Here is a 7,316-nt window from a genome sequence, read left to right on the forward strand (position 1 = left end):
CTGGCTTTCCCGGGACTGCTTGTTGCCTCCGCTCCGGCAGCTGCTGCTGCTGCCTGTGACTCGCCCCCTCCCTTTTCTTTCTTCTCTTTTTGCCTCCGTCCTCTTTCTCTGGTTGTGCGCGCGCGCGGGTTGCACGGTTTGCTTTGGCAGGAGCTCTCTCGTGTGTGCGCGTGTGAGTGTGCGTGTCTGGAGAGCGCCAGAGCCTTGCTCGCTCTCTGGGAGTCGAAGAAGAGAAAGAACCGAAGAGGCGGCGGCGGCGGCGGCGGCGCGGAGCCTGGGGCCGCGCAATGAAGCTCCCACATGCCCGCAGCTGCCGGGTCCGGCCGGCGAGCTAATCAGCCAACCCCCGGGCTTGGGGCTCTGCGGCCCCCGGGACGCAGCCCTCAGCGGCCCGGCGCCGGCTCCGCCTGCGCGCCCCAGCTGTGCACTGGGGAAGGAGTTTGCGTGGCCCTCGCTCCCGGTCTCAGCACAGGGTGCGGACACCGGAGGAGACTCTCAGCTGGGAGAGAACCTCGGGAGAAGAAGAAAGAGGAGGGTTTGGCGGAGAAGAACCCACCCCTGGCCCTCGTGGCTGCCCCTACCTATTCCATCGATCTCGCTTCCAGACGGAAAGGAGAGGGAAAGGAAGAAGAAGAAAAAGAAAGAGAAGGGGGTGGGGTGGGAGAACTGGATATAAAGACCGGCTGGGGGGATGGTGGAAGATTTTTGGTCTCTTCAGCAGCGTCTTTTCTTAAGCGGCGGCGGCGGCGGCGGCAGCAGCAGCAACAGCAGCAGCAGCAGCAGCAGAAGCAGCAGCAGCAGAAGCAGAAGCAGCCCCAGCTATGACTGCCGCATGTTAATAGCTGCCGCTCGGGTCCCTCGGCTGCTGCTGGAGACAGAGCCTGACTCCGAAGTTGTGCAACTGTGGACTGGGAGAGACATTTGAACCCTCCTCTCTCTTGGCTCCGTTTTTACCCCTTCAGTGCGTGTGAAGATAGGAAACGTAAAGGAAGACGAGCATTTGGTTCTTTTTTTTTTTTTTTTTCCCTTCCCCTTTCTCCGTGGCTGTGTAGCAGAAGAAAAGGAGGAAAGAGAGACTTTTTGTTGTTTCCTTGGCTGGGGTATCCACCCTCCTGCTGCCTCTCTGAGCTTTGGTTATCATCCTTTGCCGCGTGTGGTGGGGGTGTCTTCACTGGGGCCGGTCGGTATTTTGCCCCGGGCTCTATGGCTGGATTGTGGAAACTGCACCCGGCTGCAGGTTGTTGAGCAACTGATGGGACAATCTCAGGGACCGGCGGTTACGAAAGGTAATTCTTCTCACTCTTCCTAATAGTGGTGGCCGGCGTCTGCCGGGCGGGCAACCGGAGAGTTGCAGAATTCACGCACACTCAACCTCCCACTCACACATTCGCCCACACACACACTCATCTGATTGTGATGCGGGGCGTGAAGGGAGCCTCCTGCCTGGTGAGCCCTGGGGTTTGGCACGGGTTCGAGGTTTTCCCAGCTGTTGGGCGATTTTGCGGCCAAGCGGGATAAGGGGAGAGCGGACCCCGCGCATTTGCAGTCCAACACGCTGGGGAATGGGAACGGTTTCCACCCCGGGAATTTTCCCTCCTCTCTCACCCCAGTGTCATCCTCTGGAGGGGGCTGAAAGGCAGACCAGGGGGCGCCTTCTCTACGCCTCCTGGGAGCCAGCGCTGAAGGCGGGAGCAGGCTGGAGGACCGACAGACACCGGGTGAGGAGCTGGGCTCGGGGTGATGGGAACTACGGGGTGATGAGTCCTCCAGAGACGCCTGACTGGAGGATCTGTGGTGCATGCGTTTGCCCAGGTCGCGTCCCTGAGTGGTAGAGCTGCGCTACCTCCCCGCACCCACCCCGCCCGTTGTGTCCCCTTCACGGCAGTTTGGTTTAGACCTGCTTGCCCGGTCTTTGTTAGGCGGTTTGGTTGGAGAAAGCTGCTACTTTCGTGGGTGGCCCGGGGCGGCTCGGTGTTGGGAGTGGACACAGGGCGGAGGGCGGTATTGCAGGAATCCGGGCAGCCGGGGCGGGGTGGGCAGAGCATTGGTGGCCGCGGTTGACTGGGTTACAGGTAGGAGGGCAGGCGTCCCAGACCTTACAGGAGGAGAGGCTCCGGGTGTCTCCAAGCGTCAGTGCCACCGCGCCCCCGCCGCTGAAGCTCAGGGGCTCAGCATGCCAGGCTCCACGGCAGTATAGGTGGGTGGGTGTGTATGTTAGCTCGAGAGGGCGGGGGGCGACCTTCGCTACCAGGGTTAGTTGTCTGCTGTGCGTGTCTGTGTGTGCGCGTTTGTGCGCTCTGGGAATGGCCGGGCGATATTTGCGCGGATGGCAGAGCTGTTGCTACTTAAGCTGAGCTTGCTTATTGAAATCACCTGGGATCCTCTAAACTGGAAAATCTGGTTTGAGGAGGCCACGGGGACCCCATAGGAGTATCGGGGAAGCCCCACAGTTGTCCCCTTTCCCCCAGAGAGGAGCACCTCCGCTAGATGCGTGCAGCGCGTGAGAATCCCTGGTGCAGCGCTCCGACTCACCCCAGATTGGAGGATCAAGGGATAGAGTAATCATCTCTTCGGTTTACTGAAACAATTGAGTCAAGCCAGCATAACCCCTTGTGCCTGGAATTCTCTGGCCACTTCACTCGCCCCGGTAGAAACGTGTGCTGCTTTATTTATGGCCAGAGATATCAGAGCAATTGGGCTAACTCGAGGCGTGCAAGCCACCTCTGGGTGTCTCCTCCTTGTGCCTGTGTGTGCTCCTGCCTGCGGTAGTTAGAGCACGTAGTAAACAACGGTGTTAGCAGTCCTGCCAGAGTCTCCTTTCCACCAAACCTAGTGGTGCCTGTTGTGTTTACTTTCTTGGGTGGATTACTCATTAGGAAGTATAAGCCTTCTTGCACCTCTGCTGTTACATCCTTCCAGCCAGCTGCTGGGGAAATGAGGAGAAGCATAGACTCTGGCAGGAAGGAAAAATTGCCTTCTGTGTTTTGCTCTGAAGTAAATAGACAGTCTGCTAATTTAGTGTCATATGGGTTAGCAACACTAGTTAAATGTCATTTTAGAGTCTATAAAGAAACACTTCTTGAGTAATTTTAATTAGGAGAATATTTTTTTATTTCCCTATTAGGTTAAACAGAGTACACCAGATTTCCCTGGTATATTTTTAAATATGAAATGATACTAAATGACCTGGAGTTCTAGCGCCCAGTTTGTTTGTGGATTACAGATAGAATCATCAGTTCTTTTACAGTATCACGGAAGGGATTTTCAGATAATTTGTATAGGAATTAAAAAGATACTTGTTTTAAAGTATCTCTCAGCTTTGTTTCACTTTTTTTTTTTGTAACCAAAGCAAGGGTTAAAACTATACAAAGATAAACAATTTTTAAAAGTTGAAACTGCTTTTCAGTTTCAATAATTAAAAGGTATTAAATTCCTTAGTTGTAGGTTAGCTCTGACTGCTTTGGTGTTTGTTGCCAATGGCTATGCTTTATTTTGTTTTAAAAAGTATAGCACTGTAAATGTAAAAGGGTACTTTGGTACTATAATTTCTAGATTTTCTAATATCTTGAAAATGCTTAGGTTAAAAAAAAGGAGTACAGACTCATTGATATCTGATTTTAAGTTATTTTTTTTTTTTAATGTGATACTGCTGGTAGTGGTCATCTTAAGAGAGAACTTAGAGAATTGTGATTTGATTCATGAGAATCTAGCTTCATATAATTGTTTCATTTCTACAGGATATGTATTAAAGTCTACACTTGCAAATATTTCTGAAGATTAAAGCATACTTGTCCTCTCATTTTGGAAGATCTAATCACCATGATTCCCAGTTCTTACATTAGAAGATTTGATCAGATCTGTTCTTTGTTTCCTAGCAGCATGTGTTTCCTAGCAGTCATACATTCCACAGGTCCTGATGTCATTAGAACTGTGTCTGTCAGTGTATTGTGCTGTCTTTAGCTGAAGGTGAATGTGTCAGAGTGCTTGAATGCCATTCATTAGCACTTTATCACTGAATATTCAATAACCTGCTCCATTGATGTATATGGTTAACTGGACTATTTCTATGAACTCGGGGTAGAAGGAATGTTTAGTATAAAGGTTTATGTGAACTATTTCCATTTTTTAGAAAGACATGTTAGGCTGCATCAGGCATCATTGGCCCGGAGTGATAAGCCCACATGTGTTTTGCCTGATGGAGAATTGCTTTTGATGTCTTCTTTTAAGTTGCTTGGTGTGATTATCCTTCAAGTTGAGAGTGCTCTCAAAATATGAATGGAGAGTCTTTTAGAAATGATTTTCTTCATAATGATCTTCTTACATTTTGGAGATTTAACTATTCCTTTCACTAGGAATAATAGTATGAGAATTACTAGTTCCAGCTATTGTGCCTGGCATTGTTTCTACCAATTAGGAAAGGCAAAATTTTGATAAACTTGATATACGTTTGGTGAGCAATAGCCAAGGAAATCCTCAATAGAAGAAAAAAAAATACACACACAAAAACCTAAAAAGTTAGTCAAATAATATACACAATGCTAGACTGAATTGTTTTTAAAATTTTATTTGGACCACTTTAACCACTGGCTAAAACTCTCTTTGAAAAGGGCTACTACTTATGAGTGGCAGTTGCTTTTAGAAGTGGGGCATTTTATTTTTCGTCCGGAATTCAGTAAGGAAAACTGATTTTGATTTTTGTGTTTAAGAATAAAAAGTGTTTTTGAGAAATGCTATTTAGCCTTAATTTAGCATGGTATGAATGGCTAGAGCAGTTGGAGTTAAATGCTCTTTCCTTAAATTTCACAAATGGATATTTTCCCTTTGATTTCTTAGATTTGCATTACATTCAAAATATGCATTTGCTCACATGGGGAGGAACCCTAAAGACAAAAGCTGTATTGTAATTTAGCATTTGTTTGCCTGCAAGGACATATTTATGCTTAGATTACTATTACATTTATGTCTTTTTCTTTTATGCAAATGTGTTTCTTTATGGAATATCCTATTTTATAATAAAATGTAAAATATTCAAATATGAGTAAGGTCCTTCTGACATTTTCTCTTTGTTATCTGTGTGTGTGTGTGTGTGTGTGTGTGTGTGTGTGTATTTAGAGTTATCTATCAGTGGGGAGAAAAATCCAGATTTTCATTCATTGAGATTTTGATATTGCTGTTTATTGGCTACTTTGAGAAAGTAAGTATGCCTCTTGATAGCATTTATGAGTCCTAAGTTATGTGTATTTTCCCCAAATATTTTAATGTCATTACAGTGCTCTAAGTGTCTATGTGGTCCAATTAATTAATCCTACTACTGCATAAGTAACCAGGTGTAATTTTGTTTTTAGAATTGTGACATGCTTATATATTCACAAATACAAAATATATTTAAAAAATTAGCATTACTACTCTGAAGCAATCGAACTTTTCCATTTGTTTTATGAAGTGGGTAAAAAGGGAGAGTTCTTTCTATATTTGATCATAACAGATTCTATAAATCTTAATAATTTATGTATTGCTTATGTCTCATTGACACTGAAAACAAGAATTTAACATGAATGAATTTCTTCATAAAAGTGAGTACTTAATATTAGAAGAAGTTCATATTCGGTCCATATTATTTGAGAATATTGTTGGTGGTAATCTTTTTTTGCGTGTGAAAATTATCTCTGGGATGGAAAAATAAGTCACCCAATTAAATATTTCTGTCTGGTAAAACTTCTATGTCAGTTATTTTGTAGAGCAGATGATCTTTCTTCTCAAAGTGTATTCTGGGGAAACCTGTGGGTTTCTGAGACCCTTTCAGAGGATCTGTTAAGAGGAAACATTTTTATAATAATGCTAAGATGTTATTTGCCTTTCACTCTCATACATTACCAAGTGCATAATATGTGATGACATCATTGCTCTGATGACATATGGCAAGTATGCTCGTGCATTCTTGTTTAAAATTTTTCCCAGTTTAACTGTTGACTGTTAATAAATAAATATCAACACAACCCAGAGTTGCTTTAGGTCATCAGTTTTTAAGTATGTAAAAGGGTCCTGGGACCAGAGAGTCTCACAGTCCCTGACAATTGATTTTTCTAAAATCTGCTTTCTTATATGCACAAGTGTCACCTCATCTGACCATACAGGGAGGCATCTAGACTGAGAAAACAAGTGGATTGTCCAAGCTTTAGTAACAAGACACGAGCATGATGGAAATTTTTATTTATTATTTGACATTATCTTTATTTTTTTCCCAAAATGGAAAGCTTGTTTTTAATTTTTTTGGTTCAGAGTTAGTGAAATGGAAACTTTAAAGCTACAAGGTCTCCAGCTTGATCTGCTGACAGTAGCAAAAGAGCTACTGGGAAAAATTAAAATCTAGGCCCTAGGTCTTGATATTCTGATATCTGGAGAGAGAGAATGGTGTGGTGACAAAGAGAAGGGACTCTGGCGTGTTTGCTTAGGTTTGATAAATTTTTTGACTTTGGACAAGATACCAGATTTCTCTATGCTTCAATTTCCTAATATGTTTTAATGGGTGTAACAGTTGTACTTAATTCATAGATTGTTGTGAAGATTTAATGAGAAAATATAAAGTACTTAAAACAGGTATGGGCACACAATAATATGTATGCAACTCTTTCCTGCTGCTGCTGCTGCTGCTGCTGTTGTTGATTATTATTATTATTATTGTTATTATTAACTAGATCTCCTAGTTAATAATAACAATAATAGGGCCCCAGGAAACACTAATCAACTCCTCTTGTGATTCATATATGTAGTTATGTTTTACCTCATTGCTTTAGAGCATGCCTTAAAATGCTTTAAATTTGAAAATTTTATATGAAAGATAATTTTGACTTTATTTTATATTCCTACTTTAAAAATCATGAAGAGTTATTGGGACTTTTTTTATGGTATGAATTAATAAAATACCTTTCTTAGCTTGGGCTAAGTCTGTAGTTGGTTAGAGTATGAATGCCCAATTAAAACTAGATTTCAAAGACCCTAATTGAATATTTATGTATCTTGGGAATTATTAGAGAGGAAATCACTTTTCTGAAGTGATATCAAGACGACTCAGTACACTCTTAGTCTGTTAATCACTATCTAAGCATCACAACAGGCCATTTTCAGTGAAAAGGATCCATGGGGTAATTATATACTATAGTTCAATTTGTTTGTGAGTGGTAATATGCCTAATGAGTAACAGAAGCTCCACATAGAGATTAGTTTTACTAGATGCTTAAGTTAAACTGGTAAACTGTAATACTTCTGAAAGGCTGTTAATGTCTATTTGAAAAATTTACAGGTATATTTATACATTA

At 43.2% G+C, this 7,316-nt stretch overlaps 1 protein-coding gene across 1 annotated transcript in view; it reads left to right on the top strand.

Moving 5' to 3' along the window:
* Positions 1 to 769: 769 nt before the first annotated feature.
* LOC105292456 (adhesion G protein-coupled receptor L3) overlaps positions 770 to 7,316 on the top strand; it is a 610,351-nt gene continuing 603,804 nt past the window's right edge. The window contains exon 1 of the mRNA XM_023530910.1: positions 770 to 1,286. The gene's annotated coding sequence lies outside the window, so the exon portion shown is untranslated. The remainder of the gene's footprint in view (positions 1,287 to 7,316) is intronic.

This window comes from Pteropus vampyrus, unplaced genomic scaffold, assembly GCF_000151845.1.
Source record: "Pteropus vampyrus isolate Shadow unplaced genomic scaffold, Pvam_2.0 Scaffold57, whole genome shotgun sequence".
Lineage (NCBI taxonomy): Eukaryota > Metazoa > Chordata > Mammalia > Chiroptera > Pteropodidae > Pteropus > Pteropus vampyrus.